General features: G+C 43.8%; 1 pseudogene; it reads left to right on the forward strand.

Moving 5' to 3' along the window:
• The first annotated feature begins 4,637 nt into the window (after positions 1 to 4,637).
• LOC147332136 (interferon-induced very large GTPase 1-like) lies at positions 4,638 to 9,118 on the forward strand (annotated as a pseudogene).
• Positions 9,119 to 9,321: the final 203 nt, after the last annotated feature.

Raw genomic sequence — 9,321 nt, forward strand, 5'->3', positions numbered from 1 at the left:
CTCGGGTGGGGATGGCTGGTGTTCGGCCAGGCCTAGCACCTGTTCCTGTTCCCAGGAGGAGAGCAGCCAAGAGTCAGTCACCTGCTCAATCACAAGTTCAACTACCTGCTGACCCGCCATCACTGCAACCACCACTACAACTTGCATTTCTGTCCATAGCACAGTCATTAGCTCAGTTATCAGCCCAGTTCCCTGTTTGGTCACCAGCTCAGTCTCTAGTTCAGTTAGCTCAGTCACCAGCCGAGTTAATAGCTCAGCAACCCTTTCAGACACTGCCAACCTCAGCTGGAAGCCTTTGTGAGCTTTCTCCACCAGCTGAGGACTGCGTGGTGCTGACAAACTTTGGACAGACTGTTTGCCCTGCACAGCCCCAGCCGTTGCATCCCAAGCCGACTGCGTGCCCTGTGCAGCTACAGTTAGCGTCCCCTCAGCCAGAAGTCTCTGCACCTGCTGGCTCTGCATCTGTTCTCGCTGGGGGTTCAGGGGAACCTCTCCAGCCTCTCCTCGTCTCCGCTGGGGGTTCAGGGGAACCTCTCCAGCCTCTCCTCGTCTCTGCTGGGGGTTCAGGGGAACCTCTCCAGCCTCTCCTCGTCTCCGCTGGGGGTTCAGGGGAACCTCTCCAGCCTCTCCTCGTCTCCGCTGGGGGTTCAGGGGAACCTCTCCAGCCTCTCCTCGTCTCCGCTGGCGGCTCTGGTCAGCCCGGCCAGCCTCTCCTCGTCTCCGCTGGCGGCTCTGGTCAGCCCGGCCAGCACCTCCTCGTCTCCGCTGGAGGGTCCGAGGGGCCCGTTCAGCCTTTGCCTGGTCCGGCCTCTGCATCAGCTGCACCCACGCCCGGTCCGGCCTCTGCATTGCCTTCAACGTCGCCTTCAACGGCCTCGGCCTCAGCTTCGCCTTCAGCTTCGCCTGGTCCGGCCACCGCTTCGGCTTCAGCTTCGCCTGGTCTGGCCCCCGCTTCAGCTTCGCCTGGTCCGGCCCCCGCATCCGTTCCAGCTCCGTCGCCTGTGGCTGCCACGCCGCCGTCTGGTCCTGCCTCGTCTAGTCCTGCCTCGTCTGGTCCTGTGCCCACCAAGCCTCAACCAGTACGCCCGACGCTCTGCTGCCGCCGCCGTCTTCCTCGCGGCCGGCCTCCGGACCCGCTCTGCTGCCACTGCCGCTTTTCGCGTGGCTGGCCCCCGGAACAGCTGGACTGAACTTTTGTGCTGTCGCCCCAAGGTTAACCTTCCGACCTCTTTGAACATTGCTTCCATGTTTTGACCTGTTTTTGTGTATTTGTGGACTCAGTTTTGGTCTCATGCTCCTTGTCTTTTGTTTGGTTTCGTTCTCTCCATCCTGGTCCCCCGCCTCCCGCCCTGGGTGGATTGTTTTCTGTTTTTCTTGTGTTTTGGTTCTTGGGCTTGGGCTGTCGGGAGCCAGCCCTTGAGGGGGGGGGGGGGTTATGTCATGATCCTGGGCCATGTTGGCCCAGTATTCTTAGTTTCATGTATTTTTGTATTTTGTTCCTTATTTAGGCCATGCTTCCTGGGCTGCCCTGTTACGCTGTTCCCTAAGTGTTTTCCCCTTGTGTTACAGGAAAAATTATTCTATGTTTCTTTACCTTCTTTTAAATGTACAAAGATGCCTTTTGTCTGCCCTTTGCCTATGGTTAGATTAGTTTAGAATTATCTTTTTAGACTTTCCCAGCAAAGACATCTTGTTTCTGGGACATATTGTTTTAGATTGTTTTATCTTCCCTAGCTCTCTGCTGACGAGACTAGCACCATATATGGAGTTGTTTTATTTTATCTGTTTATTATTTGTTATCCTGTTCTCACTGTCTCTGTGCTCTGTGCCTATAAAAATTACCAAGCCACTGTGCATGGTGTGAGTTGTTCTTGGCAGCTCACCCGTGTACACGTTTGATAAAGAAAGTAACTTTGTCTCATTGTGTCTTTATTTCTCCTGGGTCTTTTACAGAGTTTTCCCCCAACACCTTGTGACTCTTACCCCTTGTGTGCCCCTCTGTGTATCTGTGAGCCCTCGTCTCTCCTTGTGTTTTATTCCATGTTTTCCCCAGCCCGTTACGTCTGTGTTCTCCCCGTGCTCTCTCCCCTCCTGTCTGAACCTCTGTACTTCCTGTTTTACTTTGCCCGTCTCCCGTTAGTGTTGCGTTCACTCCTGCCGTGTCTTGTTATGATTATTAGTGTCACCTGTGTTCCCCGTGTGCTCCCACTTCCCTCGTTAACCCTCTGTGTATTTATGTCTGCGTCTCCCTCAGTTCTGTGTCGCGTTCTCCCTCATGCTGTGTGTTTCTACCTGTAGCTCCCTGTGTGTTTTGTTAGAGTCTTCCCAGTTTAGATTTTGTAGAGTTTTTGTATTCAGCAATAAAAGCTGCCATTTTGAGTTCAGTCCTGTCTCCAGTGAGTTTGCGTTTGGTTCCAATTCCTGCCGGCACACAGCCAGATCATGACATGAAAGGAATTATCGGAAAGATTTTATATGAACCTCATAGATCCTTCCAGCTTGAATTCATGGCCAAAGTCCCTGGAGTCACAGTGGATGAAGATGATGAAGTCTGTCAAAAAGGGAAGTCTGCTGCACTGAAAACAGTTAAAATGCTTCAAGGGATGGGAATTTCAAAGAACAAAGATACATTTCTACCTTGTCAAGGCGATCTGTGGCATGAGCGGTGTAAAATAAATAAAGAGCTGTATCACCTTAAAGGAAACATTGAGAAGGAAAAAAGTCATAAGCAACAGCAACTGAATAAAATAAGACAAAATCAATGCAAAGCTTCATGTAGTGAACTGATGAAGTCATTCACAGAAAGCCTCTTGTCTTTGCCATCAAAACAGAAGGAGTACTTCCTGAAATGGACTCAGATCTTAATAGATGCCCTATCCACAGACATAGCCGGTGGGCCGCTGGCGATTTTTTGTTTTTATGGGCCGATGGATTTTTTTTTTTATTTTTATTTTTTAGGAAGGGTATATATAATGAAAGGTGTTGGATTGGCCAATTGGTCATGATCGACTCTGGGCTGGACCAATTACAGGCCGGATGCACCCTCCCCCTTGTTTAGCAATCTCGTGATTTTCGCGCATTGCATGCCGGGAACTCGTGGCAAAACAATCCAAGTACCGCATCAAATGCAAGCATTTGCAGCACCGCAAAACGTTCATTCTCCGGTTCCAATACCTTCTTGTTTTTTCTTTGCCGCACAAAAGAGGAATGTACAAAACAAAAGGAGAACAATGCCGGTCCGTACAAAGACAGACTCGACGAAAAGACAAAGAAAAGATACGAGGAAAAAATCAAAGGAGTGAAAGGGTCAGACCCTTACCAGCACACAGAGTGGACAAAAGACGTTAGCGTGCTGCACAACTTTCACCACGCTCAGATTTATAATTATACGGTTCTTGGAGTGAGTGCATACACTCATGAAGTTTAGTAACTTCAGGTCACTGCAACAAGCCCAGGTACAGGTAAAGCCAGGTAAAGCCCGACGATGGGTACAGGACCTTGAAATGTACCGTGAAAGACCATCGTACGAACAAAGGTAAGTTTACCAGTCTCACAAATCGTCGTCATAAATACACATTCGTTAACCGTTTATTAACTCATTCACTGCCATTGACGTCTATAGCCGTCAATTGCAGTGAATGAGTCAATGGGTTTAACTCATTCACTGCCAATGGCTGGCAGTGAATGAGTTAATAGGACCTTTGAGCTCAACGGTAATTAATTAGTAGTGGAAATAATTTCTGGTAGCATTACAGAAATGTAGCAGTGACAAATTAATATTGTATGTTGTAATCGTACTGGACAATTAGTGATACAAAACAACTGTTTTATCTTGTGAATAAAAGTACATGTTTTTGTCAATGTACCATGGTAATAACAGAAGCGAAACGCAATATTGTGTCAGGACAATTCACTATTTATGCACAATAAACAAAGGAGCATAGCGCAACAATTTCTGTTCAGCGCCAGACTTGCTTGTAACCTATATCACCAATTATGTTAAGAAAAATGACGTATTAACTACTACAAAACTCTGACCTTTGTGGGAATGCTTGGAGCAGACTAACATGTGAGCTGAGTGTTCTGAGACGTTATATTTGGTATATCCAGACCATCCGTCGGCTCTTACTTCGGAAACATGGCTTAAAAAATTTCTCTTCAACAACGTAATCCGATTAAAAAAAAAAGCGATCTCTTTACCCGTCGGCTTCCCGTGGCTGTCATGCGACCGACTATTGCAGTTAATAATACAACAGCTTGTTGCCATTTTTTGGGTTTCTTTTTATCGCTGTGTAACTGAGTTCAATTGAAAGCCTGCGTGCGCTAGTACCTCTTGCCACAAGTTCCCAGAATCCTTTGCGGTTTTACCCCTGAATGACGTCACATTTTCACTCTTTATCCTGGTGGGCCGGTCTCTAGTCAAAATGCCTGGGCCGATTTTTTGTCCCAGTCCAGCCTTGTCCACAGATGATCTCTCTTCAATTCTCCAAAGCTATGATGAAAAGTGGACTGAGCTCTTGACTCTGAAAAAGAAACACGACAAATCTGATCTGTTAACAACCAAACAAACAGAGCTTGAACAAATCTCCAAAACACTGCAGTCTGCAACCTTTTGCCTGGAGCACATCTTCAGAGAAATGGGACAGATCTATGAAGCCCATAGAGCAGTACAAACACAGAATAAACTGACTTCCTGGTCTAAATATCCAAAGTTGGCTGCAGATCTGATGATTTCAGGACACCCAGTGGAGCTGATGGATGGTGATGCAGGTCATGTGCCTCTAACATGGATCTGTAGTTTTTTAGATGAAGTCATCAAGAAACTAGGTGACTAGAGAGTTTTTGTGTTGTCAGTTTTGGGCGTACAAAGCAGTGGAAAATCAACAATGCTGAATGCCATGTTTGGATTGCAGTTTGCAGTGAGTGCAGGCAGGTGCACCAAAGGTGCCTTCATGCAGCTGGTCAAAGTGTCAGAGGAAATCAAGAAAGACTTCCAGTTTGACTATTTTCTAGTGGTGGACACTGAAGGACTGCGAGCTCTTGAGCTGGCAGAAAATGCTACTCTTCATCACGACAATGCACTAGCGACATTTGTTGTTGGCCTAGGAAGCTTGACACTAGAGCTGGGCGATATGAGATTTTTTCATATCACGATATGTTTTTTTCATTTCAGGCGATAACGATATCTATCACGATATAAGCCAAATAACTATATTTGTAAGATTTAAATGTGCCGTTGCTCACAAGTAAAATGTGAAATAATCAGCAGCTTGTTTTTATTCAAATATTTATTTCCCATAATAAGTTCAACAGGGTAGATGTACTTAAGGAACATGAGACTTTTTCAGATAAATAAAGGCAAATATTGCAAACTACACAAAAGACAGCCGCTAAAGCGTTTAAGTTTCAAAATAGAACAAACGAAACAGACTAAATTGTCAATTCCACTTAGAAACAAAATATTAATTGTAAAAATAAATCTTAGTTTGTTTTACAGAAGAACAGACAAAACTGACTAACTTTTGTCAATATCAAATAAACTGAGAACTAAAAGGAAATTCTCAATCTCTCCTTGTTGTATAGCTTAGCTTTTCAAACAGTTTTAACAGTTACTTTAGTCTGACAAAAGCCGAATGACGAATTAGCGCTTCCAGTCAGAGACTGAGGCTACGTCCACACGTACACGGGTATTTTTGAAAACGGAGATTTTCCGTTTTCGTTTTAAAAAATAATCCCGTCCACACATAAAGGCAGAAATGAAGGAAAACGCTGCTATGAACATGCCAAAGCAGCAGGTGGAGCTAGATTCCTAACCGTGCAGAAATGTTGGCCAATCAGAAGTCTAGAAGCCTCGGTGGGAAAAAGTAAACAAAGCTGCGGCATAGAAGCAGAACCGAGTCGTATGTGTGGACGGACAGTAACTGTGTGTATATGTAAGCATTTAAACACTGCAGAGAGTAGAATTAACAGTAACAGTATTGTAGAAATTCATTTCACCAAAACAATAACGTGGCGCACAGTGTGACGCATGCACCAGTTTATTGTATTTCCAGACTTGCTTTCGGCACAATTTACAGTGCACGCTACTCTGTTTTTTGTCAGACTTGAAATAGCCGAAATACCTTCACACTACGGAACTTCTGTGGCTCTTCCGTTCGACAATCTCTCCGGCGTTGGAACCATTGTCTGTTTTCTCTTCGGTCACGCTCGGTTGATTTTTCTAGTCGGCACACTCATTTCCTCCATTACCCGCTGGCTGCTTCCCAAACAAACACATGTGCGGCTTGGCACTTGTGCTGTACGTTACAAGTCACGCGACGTGACGCTGCGGCTGTGATTGGTTCGGCTCTGCGTTACTTAATTTGGATTGGCTGATCTTTTTTTTTTTTTTTTTAAGAGGACAAGAGCGGCGAGGTCTATCGCGATAGCTTAATTTCTCTATCGAGTAAAAGTTATATCGCGATACATATCGTTATCGTTCTATCGCCCAGCTCTACTTGACACTGATCAACATCTTTGGTGAGAATCCAGCTGAGATGCAGGATGTCCTGCAGATTGTTGTTCAGGCTTTCATGAGGATGAAGAAAGTTAAACTTTCTCCCAGTTGTGTGTTTGTTCATCAGAATGTGACAGATATGGCAGCTACTGAGAAAAACATGGATGGGAAAAGACGCCTGCAAGAAAAACTGGACCAGATGGCTCAACTAGCTGCTAAAGAGGAAGTGTGTGATGCTGAGTGCTTTAGTGATATCATTGACTTTGATGTGCAAAAAGATGTGAAATACTTTGCTCAGCTATGGGAGGGAAGTCCACCGATGGCTCCTCCAAATCCAGGCTACAGCGAGAGCATCCAAGAGCTGAAGAACATCATCCTGTCTAAGGCTAAATGCTCTCCTGGGATCACTCTCTCACATTTTAACAGAAAGATACAAGACCTGTGTAAAGCTCTGATGAATGAACACTTTGTTTTCAGATTCAAAAAACACATTAGAAATTGCAGTTTACAGAAAACTTGAGGTTGAGTATGGAAACTGGACCTGGGCCCTGAGGATCAACATGCTGGTGATTGAAAACCAGCTTCATACCAGAATTGAAAATGGAGAACTTGACAAGGTTGAGCGTAGTGATGAGTGAAAAATATAAAGAAGTAGAAAAAGATATGTCAAAGTACTTTGAGGATGACAGAGACAAAGAAATGTTGGTTCAGTGGAGAGGCCGATTTGAAAACAAAATAAAGGAGTTCCAAGAGGAGCTGGTGAGAGGAGTGGAAAGAAAACTGGATGAAGTTATTCAGCAGAAGAAAGCTTGTAAAAAGCTGGATGATAAGAAGACCGAATTTGAGAACAAGCTGCTGCAAAAGAGTAAAAAGATTGCTCATAAGTTAAAAGACAAAGCAAAAAATGAAGAGGAACTTAAAAAACATTTCAAGTCAGTTTAGGATTACTGGGTAAAAGAGTTAACTGCAGATGCACAACCCATTCAGGACATCAAGCTGGATGACGATCAGGCAACTATCTTTAATGACCTTGGTTTTGAATGGAATCTCATATTTGAATGCAAAAAGAATGGCAGATACAAAAAAATATCTGAGGTTGGCAATTATTCTGATTATATTGTCCTTGGCAAGCACGAAGATACAACAAGAAAAGGGCTTGCCAGCCAAGTGGCTACATTTTTTGAAGTTGGTGCTAAAACAATAATACATTACTTAAAGAGACCTTTTGAGCATGAAGACCAGGAAATGATAAGATCCCTCATAAACAGTGTTGAAAAACAGTCTCTTGATGCCATTATGAGCAAGCCTGTAGCAACAAGAGGCTACAGTTCAACTTACTTACAAGAAGTGGCTAAAACAGTTCAGGACACAGTGACAGAGTTTGAATCAAATAAGAAATGTGCTTTCAAGAAGGAGTTCAGAGTTGACCTGTTACTGTATGTATTTGACACTGCTTGCAGTTGGCTTTCACAGTCTCACAAACAATACAAAACGAGCAATGATGCACTCACTTACTTGGAAAGCAAGAAAACACAATACTACAACATTTTCAGCAGCTTCTGCAAAGGAAACTCATCTGCTGTTGTGTTTGGAGAAATGATCTGTGAAAAACTGAGGGTTTCCATTGTTGAAGCAGTCTGTAACAAGACTGCCATTGATCTCGCTGGAGAGATGAGGTGCACTTTCCCAGCATTCAATGGGAACAGACTGAACTTAGAGAAACATTTGTTGAAGTCACTTGCAGAGAAAGAGGACTTTGATGCTTTCATCACCTACATTCGAAATCCGAGGAAGCAAGTAGAAGCTTTTATCAAAGAGAAAGTAAACACACACATGCTTGGAGAGCACAAAGATAAAGCACTAAGTATACTCAGGAAAAATGTGGAGGACATCAACAAACTTGTCATTCATGCTTTATTTGACACAACAAAAAAAGTCAAAACCCAGAGAGGAGACACAGACATGTGGGCAAAGGAGTTTTCTAGTCTCCTCAGTGATAAACTGACCCTTGATGCCATGTCTTGTCAAAACTTCAAGGACATAAAAAATTTTGACTTCCTTCAAGAAACGATTGAGAAAGGCTTTGTGTCCATCACAAAGACGATAAGCCAGACTTCGCTGGATAAGATGAAGGAATTCAGACTGAGACCTGATCAAATCCTCATCGATCAGCTGTGTAACTGCTGCTGGGAAACCTGCCCGTTCTGTGCAGCTGTTTGTACCAACACAATTAAAGATCACAGTCCTGAAGATCACAGTGTCCCCTTTCATCGATCTCAAGCAATCAATGGTTGGCACTACAGAAACACTGAGATATTGTGTGTCGACTTTTGTACAACCCAAGTTGCAAGTGAAGGAAGTTTTTACCCTTGCCATGACTCAAATCATACCATTCCTTTTAAAAAATACAGAACTGCTGGACCACCATATGAAAATTGGAGCATTACCCCTGATGAGTCTAAGCTCAAGTATTGGACATGGTTTGTGTGTCAGTTTCAGGAGAAACTCGAAAACCACCATGGTTTAAAATTCACACAGCGTGGTGAGATTCCCAGTGAATGGAAAATGCACGATAAAAAAGAGGCTATTCAAAGTCTGGATGAAATGTACAGTACAAACTGAACAGTTTCAGTTTTACACATTTTTAGTTTGCTGAAAATCACAAGAGCTGTTTTACCTTGATTACTCACAAATAAACTTTAAAACATAATGTTAGTGATTTAAACATTACATGTGGGTGACAGAATGGTATATATATTTCTGCTTTGGTCACATAAATGCTCACACATGAGAGAAACATTCATTTTGAGAATATAATGAGAATT

Source organism: Aulonocara sp. 'chitande type north' Nkhata Bay, linkage group LG4 (genome assembly GCF_057382095.1).
Source record: "Aulonocara sp. 'chitande type north' Nkhata Bay isolate Kocher_YH1m ecotype deep benthic linkage group LG4, A_spYH_male_GT1.1, whole genome shotgun sequence".
NCBI classification, from domain to species: Eukaryota; Metazoa; Chordata; class Actinopteri; order Cichliformes; family Cichlidae; genus Aulonocara; species Aulonocara sp. 'chitande type north' Nkhata Bay.